Consider the following 10,966-nt stretch of genomic DNA (forward strand, 5'->3'; position numbering starts at 1 on the left):
GAGTACTGGAAAGATCGCTCGCCATAAGATTTAGTGGACACAGGGTGCAAAGAGAGCAAAGATTGGGTGCTAGAGCGCAGACGGCGAGTTGGGGTATAACTTTGAACAAGTTCACCAAAGTAGTGTGGTGCAATACCATGAATACATTTAAAGGTTAACAGGAGTACCTTGTAATCAATACGCAGTTTGACAGGTAGCCAATGAAGGTCATGAAGTATGGGGTTGATGTGAGAGACAGGGCTAGTGCGAGTGATCAGCCTGGCAGCAGAGTTTTGAATGCGTTGCAATTTAGCCAGACTATCAGGGAGACCAAAGAGCACACTATTGCAGTAGTCCAAGCATGATGTAATAAAAGCATGGACAAGTCCCTCGGTAGTTTGATTGTTCAAAAAACACCGAATTTTACCAATCTTATGAAGAGCAAGAAATGCAGCCGGCAGTTATCATTTACATGACACTCCATGTTCAGTTTCTTGTCAAATATGAGTCCTAAGTTACGAACAATGTGAAACAGGTGCAATCGTGGCATGTGCAACTCTAACAAGTGGGATAGGAGTGACAGATCTCATATATATGATTGTACGTACTTACACTCTATACACAAGAGATGTACAGACATGATAATAATCATGAGTGACAACATGCTAATCCCGGTCACAGGCCACAGAAACGACTACGAAGAGTCATTTACCTCATGCAGCATGTGTTGGATGAAGTTTTAGCCACCGCCAAATATGAATTGGATAAATAATCTCACGCATTATTTTCTATTTACAGCCACAGAAAATAAACTATGCCACCAAATATTGGAGGGGATATTAGATACTATATCCCCCCCACCTAAAATATTGGGGGTGCAAGTCCCCTCCATGATCACCGCCCATGATCGGCATGGTATCCTACTGGAAACATGTTGATGATGTTGTCCATATCAACGTAGCTACGAGAAATGTTAGATAAATTATATAAGTCAGAAGTCAATTCTGTATTGTTTGAATTGATATTGTCTCTCAGAGTTGGGGTAGTTGTAGTTGAGTATTCACAATATTACTATGGGGAGAAGAATCAAGCTAGAGATATTCCACAAGACAAATATGTCACTAATTTCACTGGACCAGTCACAAGACATTTACAAGAAATGAAAAGAAGGCAAAGAGAAATAAATAAGGGTATGGTACAGTTTAAAAACAAATGTCAGTGAGATACAATAAGAAACAAACGGTGCTTACAAGAAACCTGTTGACATCGGCGATGAGTCACCATTTGTTATTCTGCTGATAAATACGGAATGCCAAATGTATCAAAAATGTCCAAAACTATATAAGCATGTCCAAAATAATATAAGCATGTCCAAAAAAATATAAGCATGTCCAAAAAAATATAAGCATGTCCAAATTTATATAAACATATCGAAACTAATATAAGTATGTCCAAAAATAATATGATCATGCCCAAAATAATATGAGAGTGTCGAAAAATTATATGAACATGTCGAATGTAACTGCTAACTTCAACTTTTTAGTGAACATTTTGGCATCTGAATTCACGCCATCTGTTGCAAAATATCCAAAAAAATATAAGCATGTCCAAATTTATATAAACATGTCGAAACCAATATGAGTATGTCCAAAAATAATGAGAGCATGTCCAAAATGATGTAAGAGTGTCGAAAGACTATAAGAGCATGTCCAAAATATAAAAAAGTGTCGAAAAATAATACAAAAGTCTAGAGCGTAACTGCTCGATTCAACTTTGTAATGAACAGTCAGGCGTTTGAATTTTACGCCATATGTTCCAAATATCAAACTTTTTATTTTGGTATGCTGAAAACAAAAACACCATATCCAGCGTAACTTAAGACGATATACAGTTCATCCATTACCGTATTAGTGTGTGTGTTAATATTTTAATGATATTTCGATCAAGAACGATTTTATTTTCGAGGAAATATTAGTTGAGTTGTTTCGTAGCGCGAGTAATCAACCTGGCCCCAAGGTGCTGTAACTATCAGTGAGTTTAATACGAAGAACCACTGTGTCCAACATTCCACGCGGTTTAATCAATAATATGTAGTTGGCGAGTTCTTCCCACGTTTCCATCTTGAAATTTAGTTAAAAGGTGAGAGTGAAGATTAAACGTTGAATACCCCTAACCTAGGCTTATTTTTTTTTTAATTCTGGGCTAGTGTCCGACTTCGCCTGGTAACCGTAATTAAGTGTCACAATTTTCCGTTAAAAAAGTAACACAGTATAGTAGTTCATTTTCACTGTCAACGTACGCATGTGTGATAACTACTGTACGTTGTTAGCGCTTGTGCATGTTGTACGTACTTTCGCACGTGAACTTCTTTGCCTTCGCAACAATATATGAATAATCTCAGCACCTCTAGGCAGGGCGAAACCACTCACATTACGTAGGGATGTAAAAAGGAAAAATGTTAGGTGATGGTCTTGTTTTTACATATTTTGAATTATTTGCATCACAAAAACAGAAGAATGTTTCAATAATATATTGTCATAATGATAACCATTGTGTCAGTTGATACAAAATACCTCTAAAGAAGGTATTGTAAGCTAATTTTTTTCGACATACCAATATAAAAGTTCGATATTTGAAACATTTGGCGTGACTTCAAACGCCAAAATGTTCATAACAAAGTTGAAGTTAGCAGTTACACTCGAGACTTCTATATTATTATTCGACACTCTCATATAATTTTGGGCGTGCTCATATTATATTTTGACATACTTATATGTGTTTGGACATGCTCTTATTATTTTTGGACATACTCATATTAGTTTCGACATGTTCATATAAATTTGGACATGCTCATATAAGTTTGGACATGCTTATACTTTATTGGATATTTTGCAACATATGGCGTAACTTAAAACGCCAAAATGTTCAAAACAAAATTGAATTAGGCAGTTACATTTGTCCCTCTTGTATTATTTTTCGACATTCTTTTAATATGTTGGACATGCTCATATAGTCTTTCGACACTCTCATATTATTTTGGACATGCTCTTATTATTTTTGGACATACTCATATTAGTTTCGACATGTTTATATAAATTTGGACATGCTTATATTATTTTGGACATGCTTATATTGCTTTGGACATTTTTGAAACGTATGGCATGCCGTAGATAAATGTGTCAGTTATCAAATGAAACAGTTGACAGCAAATAAATGAAACTTTATCCTTCTTGGTTTATAGTCGACTCATGTTTTTAGGACCCCAGATGTGCCTTGTAACTGCTTGACCTGCTTGAGACACAACACAAGTATTTTTCTATTTGAACTCCATGAGTTGACAACTTTCTTTTCCTTTTGTTTGCTTTAGTGCGCAGATCAATATTTTGTTTTGTTAGATCCTCCTTTATGACGAACTTGGTAAATTTGAGCTTCAGTCTTGCTTTGATGAGGGCGGACCTGTGTACTAGAATTTCACAATTTAAAGAAGACCGGGGTGGGTAGAATAGTTTGTGCTGTTGGAATGCCTATGCGATGATATCTGTCAATGTCCTCCTTGGTAATGGGGACGTTATTTAAGGGGATTTTGCACTATGTCAATAACGATATCATCTTTCACACAGACATTGTTTCCAATTTGCATAATAACCTTTGCTCAGTTCGTAGGAAAGTATTTACAATAAAAATGATAATAATAATAATAATCAGCAGTTATTTTTATGACGCAACCACAAACGTGGGATGAACCCGCAAGGGCTTTTAGATTACAAGTTACACATCGTATGGATTCCTATTCAACATTTTAACTCAAATTTGAAATCATCTTCAATTTAGGAAGTCATTTCAGATGGGAAAACCGTAGATTGCTCTTGGATGAAAAACCCACCTTACTATGATCCGGCTGGGTATCTATTCCAGAACTTTCTGATTACTAAGCCTCATTGCTTTAAATGCCACCGCCTTTATGGACTCTGCCACAGCACCGGTATAAATTACTTCAAGTCATAAAACTGATGTATACATTCTTATCATTCATCTGTGATTGTTCTATGCTGTACAATATACCCTTTAATTGATCATCCACTATCCACAAGTTATTTACTTGATGATATGTGAGTTGGATTTGACGATATGTGAGTTGGATTTGAAATAATGAAGCATAAAGTGGGAAATTTTGAAATATTCCATATAGGTTTTCTTTCTGACATTTTCTACATTTCAATCGGAAAATTATCTGGGTGACAACAATTTCTGGAGCATTAACTTTCATCTGATGAAAAAAATTCTAGGAGGTTTTTTATTTTTCTTAAATTCTTAAATTCTTAAATTATTTTTCTTAAATTTCTTAAATTCTTAAATAGATCAACTTGCAGTCCTCTTTGAACAATGATCAGTAGTCTATTCAGACACCAAAATCGGCCATTCTATGAATTAAAGTAAACATATTTTAAAATTGTTCTATTTCAGCCCAAAAGCTACCATAGGTTTTATACTGCAAGTACTAAACTCTTCATTACTCTAGATTGATCAAGTCTGCTGGAACAATGCTCTGTAACCTTATTAAGACTGCTGATTAGGATCAAATATTACTCCAGGGGGTGCATCAAGTCTGTGATTTCAATGGGTAAAAAACAATTCTTGTCAATAAGCTGCGATGCAGTCATTACTGACTGCGAAAGTGGGCTCAATCTCGGTTGCAAAGGGGAGGGGGAAACTTTAAACGTAAGTGGGATAGGTGACTTTTATATGAGGGAACAAACCTCAAATGGACTCTAAGGGTCTTCTATACTGCAGCTCTCAGTACTTGTTTTCAACAGTTTTTGTTTTTAAATTCCTTTGTAGATTTCTTAATTTCAAAACAAACAAGGTTACTCTTAGAATGGAAAGGGTACCTTTACATTATAAATATGGATAAAAGGTAAACATTTCACTAAGAAAATGGTGTACTTCTAATTCAGGAAAATATGCACTTGTGATGTTTTTCACATGCCTGGGTAATGTACCCCCCCCCCCTCTCTCCTCCCTCATTCTCTCCTCCCTCATAGCGCCCATCAAAAAATGTTATATATGTTATATATAAAATACATGTTATATATGTTAATGTGTTTAAATGTTATATTATATATGTTATGTTATGTTATATATATATGTTATATTTATATATAACATATATATATATTTAACATGTTAACATAACATGTAACATATATATATATATACAAAATATGTTATATATTACTTTATATATTTGATGAGTGATAGGGTTCGCAACCCGCGAACATGTCACAATTTATGTCTCTCAAAATTATACGAGATTTATCCGACTATAACTAAACCTACTCGGGTAAGTCCATCTTCTGCCACCATAATTGACAACATCTTAACCAATGTTGATTCTCTAATGACATCTGGAATACTTATTACAGATATTAGTGACCATTTTCCTATATTTCTTCATGCCTCTGTGAATCAGAGTACAGTCAGTTATAACCCACTGCAAGTCGGTAACTATAGCAATTAGAACATTAATAAGCTTATTTCTGAAATTAAAAGTAAAACATGGGATGAAGTGCTTACTAAGCCTGACGCTAACACTTCTTAATAATGCTTTCTTTGATTCATTTAATTCAACGAACAATACCTGTTTTCCATTGCATAACATCAGTAAAACAAAAAGGAGGAAAAAGAAACACCCTTGGATAACTAATAAAATCTTATAATCCATTAAGAGAAAAACTCAGCTCTATAAACGCTACCTAAAGAACAATACTAATGACAGTAGGTCAACCTATACTATATACCGGAACAAACTTACAACAAACCAGATTATTCGTTTGTCAAAGAAATTATACTATTGTAATAGGATTAAAAATAGCAGAAATAATATTGGCCAAACATGGACAACTGTTAAGAAAATTCTCAGACAAAATAAGCATTCCACTTATCCCACTGCCTTTAATGAAAACAATCAACTAGTTAGTGATGATAAGGAAGTAGCAAATCATATTAATAATGCTTTTCTCAACTTGGGCATGGAACTTGCCAGCAAGACTAAAAGTAAGAACACTGCTGAAAAACTCATTCACATGAATGACAGCATAAACAGCAATTTTCTTTTCAGTTATCCTGTTACTGAAGCTGAGTTCATTAAAATAGCAAGCTCCAACTTAAAATCAAGTAAGGCAGCAGGTTACGATGGTTTTAAGCCAGATATTATCAAACATGTTATTCATTTCATTGCCAAACCCATGACTCACATCTGTAATATCTCTTTTAATACTGGCATATTTCCTGACAAAGTCAAAGTAAGTTCACTCCAAAGCACTGTCTCTTGTGAACTGGATAAGTTCTGTGATTGGTTCGCAGCAAAAAATTAAGTATTAATATTGATATAACTAAGTATATTGTTTTTAGTAGTAAAAGAGCATTTCGTTGGGATAAGGATATTACAATAGACGGTAAAATAATTAAATGTGTAACTGAAACTAAGTTTCTTAGTATTAATATTGATAGCAAACTTTCTTGGAGAATAACCATATTTCGTCAGTCTGTAACACTGTAGCTAAATACTGGTGTATTATATAAACTGAAATATTTCCTCCCACAGCATGTCCTTAGAATGCTTTATCAAATATTAGTTCTGCCACACCTATCCTACTGTACAACTATTTGGTCTGGTACATACAATGTTAACATTGACTGCCTAAATATTGTCCAAAAGAGGGCTATACGTCACATTGCTAATGCCCCACCACTTGAACATACTAGTGGAATATTCAAGTTCCTAAATTTATTAAAACTCGGTGATATTATAACAGTCAATGTTGCTACCTTTGCTTACAAAACATGGAATGGATTACTGCCAGTCACTTTTAATGACTTCATATGTAGTAACAGAGTCTTACATAACCATCACACAAGACAAGCCGACAACGCTCATTGCATAGGGAAATTCAGTTTTGTGATAGAGCAATACAAATTTGGAATGATCTATCAAAAAAATTGAAGTCTAAACTTCAAAACCCACATTCACCAGATATATGAAAAAGGAATTTCTTAACTCCTACTAGTATGATATAATCTATTCACGTTTCCATCTCAGCATAATTAGGATGTTATTACTGTATATTTAATCATTATGTATTTATACTGTATTATATATATTTGTATATTTTTCTTTTCCATTTCTCCCTGGGAGACTCCTACCTTGCTAAGTCTTTTAAGACTTCATAGGAGACTTCCTTTCCCATTGTACACAATTGGCGATAAAACAAATAAATAAATGGATGAATTTGTGAGAAAACTTCTTTAAATCCTTAGGATATAAAAGAGAAAAGACAAACTTACCTCAGTTGTGAAGTTTGTTTATGTCGTCACTCACACAGTCCTGGTAATCATCCAAATTTCTGTGATAAGATGTCTATTTGCAGGATGCTGCTTGTACCAAGGAGTTGAAACAGAAACTAATATCTTATATCAATACAGAACATTTATAGTGATAAAAACTGTTGCTATATTAATGTCCTGTCAAGGAAGTAGCGAATAGGTCTTTACTCGTGTGGTCTGTGCGTTGGTGTGTGAGTACTTTCACTGCAATTACTCCATGAAAATGCTTATCCAGAGATGCTTTTGAGACCTGTTATTCACACTTATGTTTGCAAATATATTGTTGCAATTTTCAAACTAACTTATAAGCTCTACTGTATGTAAAATACTTCCTTATAAGCCTCATCAAATACATATTCAGGTACAGACAAACACTAACACATTTCTTAAATTGTTACATTGTTGATTTGGTGGGTACAATAAGAGAACCTTCATATTTCCTCCCTCACTGTTATAAGGATGGTAAGATCTGTGTCACTGATTTATTAAGTCTGAATCACACATTACTCCGCTACTAAACTCAAAGATCTTCATGGACCAATGGTGTCGGAATAATGGTCAGAGATTGAAAGTAGAGTATGGGTTTTGGAATATTCTCCCAGACAAATTTTTCAAATCAGAGTAAAAAAGACTTGTAAATGGCATGTCAATAACAGCAGTAGAACATGTAACTAAATATAATATCACAATAGAAGCAACAGTCAGTGATACCCACAGGGTAACTAAAGCTGCAGTAAGGATCCCCATTTGATCAAAAAATTTCAATAAGTTTAAGGAAGGAAATGTCCTTCACGAAAACATTATATTGAGTGTTATTAAGTAAACCAACCAACATTTGGGTTTTAAAGAGCTATTCATCCAAGTGACAAGTAGCAGGAATTGTAACTTTTAATAAGAAAGTGTCGGCTTGGAAGTGAAAGTCAATTCGATTTTCTGATTTCTGCTGGTTAAGCAAAAGTTTTGGAAAATGCAATTTTTAATCCGTGTCCATTTTAATCCAATTCCATCGTAACTTCAAAGGAATTACTTTGACTTATCTAAGACTGCAGGTCGATCCCTAGAACACATCAAGTTTGGAGGGAATAAAGACTGTTGTTGCTAGGCAACATGGTGCAGTGTTATTTCATGTTTCAAGGACAATGTACTAACAATGCACTCAGGGGCGTAGCGAGCGGGGGGGTGTGGGGGGGGTGTCACACCCCCCAATAATTTGGTCGCTGTCGGCAAATTTTGGGTCTGTCGGCAAAAGGAGAAAAGGTGAAGAGAGCGGAAGGGGAAGAAAGAAGGAAAGCTGAATAGAGAAAAGGAGAACGGGAGCTTCTTCCGTGCCAAATTTGACTAAATTTGACTTATCCGCAGTAAACAGATTGCATCTAAGGACGTTTCAAAACTAAAAATTTTCCAAAGGGGAGGGGTAGACCCACTACCCTTAGACCCGTCCCCCATTTCAGTCACCACTTCCAGATCCGTTGGCAAATCAAATTTGACTTAAAATATGCACCAGATTGCATCTAAGGACGTTTCAAAACTAAAAATTTTCCAAAGGGGAGGGGGACACCCCCTCCCCTTAGACCCCTCCCCCATTTCAGTCACCACTTCCAGATCCGTCAGCAAATCAAATTTGAATTAAAATATGCACCAGATTGCATCTAAGGACGTTTCAAAACTAAAAAATTGCCAAAGGGGAGGGGGACACCCTTTCCCCTTAGACTCCTCCCCCATTTCAGTCACCACTTCCAGATCCGTCGGCAAATCAAATTCTCCACACCCCCCCAACAAAAACCCCTTCGCTACAGCCCTGAATGCACTACATCATATAACTGAAATTCATTGCACTTTTCCAGTCATCTTCTATTGACACATGGATATTCAATGCTTTGAACTTTGAACCAATGTTGTATCTATAGGGCAGCTATAGAGTCCCTTCCCAATCTCATACTACCTTTTTATTCTGACAAAAAAAAGGAATTTTCTTTTGGCTGCCTTTTATTTTGGATCAGTCACGTCAATCAGACGGTCTACAAGTCTATAACCTGAAAGTTAAAATGTTGGCCGTGGCTATTCTTACGACTAGTTGTAACAATTATTTATAAACTATTCTTACGACATCGGCAAATTCATGCGAATTCAAAGTAAATAAAGCAACTGCGCATGTAGTAGGGGTAACCCTAACTCTAACCTTCAATCCAACCCTAACCCTAACCCTTACCGGAAATTATTGTTACTACTGGTCGTAAAAATAGTACTCCTAGTTGTAAAAATAGCAACTGCGCATGCGCAAAAGGGAATTATTGTTACGACTAGTCGTAAGAATAGCCACTTTGTAAAATGTTTGTAAGACTAGAATAAAAAATAAAATAATAAAATAGATTTTTTAAAAACTATATTAGGCCTAGGCCTACTGTACTCATTAGAAAGCAGATTGTTTTCAGTAAATATATATCCTCAGGAATAATGCCCACAATGTCTCTTCAAATTTTTTGTCTTGCCTTATTTTAGATTATCAGCACAATAAAATGTGTGGTTAGCCAATAGCATGAAGCCTATGTTGTTCCCGACGATGACCCTTTGCAAAACTGTTGTAGCCTAGCCTATTGGTTTTTCCATTGGTAGGCTTAACGTTAGGCCTAGTTGAACAACTTATTAAAAACCATGAACCTCTTCCAAGGTAACTGAATGTGAAGAATGACAATTCAACGCTTCGACCGTTCAAGGAATTAGGCTATTCCTTGGTCTGGAGACCTTGTTTAAGTTCTGGTCTCAGTTACAACTGTATAACAAATGACTGCGGTATCAAAATTAACGGATCAACACCAGATCGTACCCGGCCGACTCGATCCAAATTAAACTCCCAAGCGTTCCGATCATGTGATTTTTTGAATAGAAAGTAGCCCAGGCTATCACTGGTATCAGGCTAAACCATGGAGCTATAAACGTAGGCCTAAATCAAATAGTATATTTACTAGGCCCTATATTGTAACTCAAGAACTAACTAAGCACTAGCCCAAGACAAACAATTTACAAAACTAACCTGAAACCAGTTCGAAGCCCTAGTGGCAAACGACGAACAAAATCGTTGTGAACAATATTTTTTAGCCGTAATTAATCTCTTTTTGCGAGCATGTTTACAAATTATCACGTAAAACCTTCGTTGCTTGTTAGGTCTACACCACTGATCTACACACGACGTACTGAACTTTTTGACCTTTGACTATGGCACGCCGTTTGCACTTCTTTAATATGTTGTCGTCGCAAAAACAAATAGTTTTGGTGTCGCGGAAACATGTTACCCGGTCGATGTCACTCAGGCTGCCGTTGCGTTAACTTAGGGTGTAGCATACTATGTTATGTAACTTAGTTAGTCTGTGCTTTTATCGAGTATATTTTATCACATCAAGAATAATATTATGACTACCCAAGTCGACGCAGAATTAAAAGAAAGGATGATTAGCACATCAGATTGGTGTTAGCCTAATGACAGTTGACAGAGCTATTTCAAGAAATAATCTGAGGACAAAACTGGATAACAAAATAAAATTGCACAATGGATGATTCAGCAACGGCAGTCAAAGTTTTTGCTACGACAACCTTAGTTACCGCTACG

The 10,966-nt window shown here is 35.6% G+C and overlaps 1 protein-coding gene across 6 annotated transcripts in view; it reads right to left on the reverse strand.

Annotated features, from left to right (window-relative positions):
* The window catches only part of LOC139961176 (plexin-B-like), a 71,560-nt gene extending 61,026 nt beyond the window's left edge, over positions 1-10,534 (reverse strand). For 3 of the 6 annotated variants that reach the window (XM_071960161.1, XM_071960160.1, XM_071960154.1), the window contains exons 1-2: positions 10,394-10,533; positions 7,324-7,410 (exon numbers count right to left, since the gene is read on the reverse strand). The gene's annotated coding sequence lies outside the window, so the exon portion shown is untranslated. Of the gene's footprint in view, positions 1-7,323; positions 7,411-10,020; positions 10,040-10,393 lie in introns of those variants that run through there. The other 3 variants (XR_011790779.1, XR_011790778.1, XM_071960155.1) reach the window with 2 other exon arrangements.
* Positions 10,535-10,966: the final 432 nt, after the last annotated feature.

Source organism: Apostichopus japonicus, chromosome 20 (genome assembly GCF_037975245.1).
Source record: "Apostichopus japonicus isolate 1M-3 chromosome 20, ASM3797524v1, whole genome shotgun sequence".
Lineage (NCBI taxonomy): Eukaryota > Metazoa > Echinodermata > Holothuroidea > Aspidochirotida > Stichopodidae > Apostichopus > Apostichopus japonicus.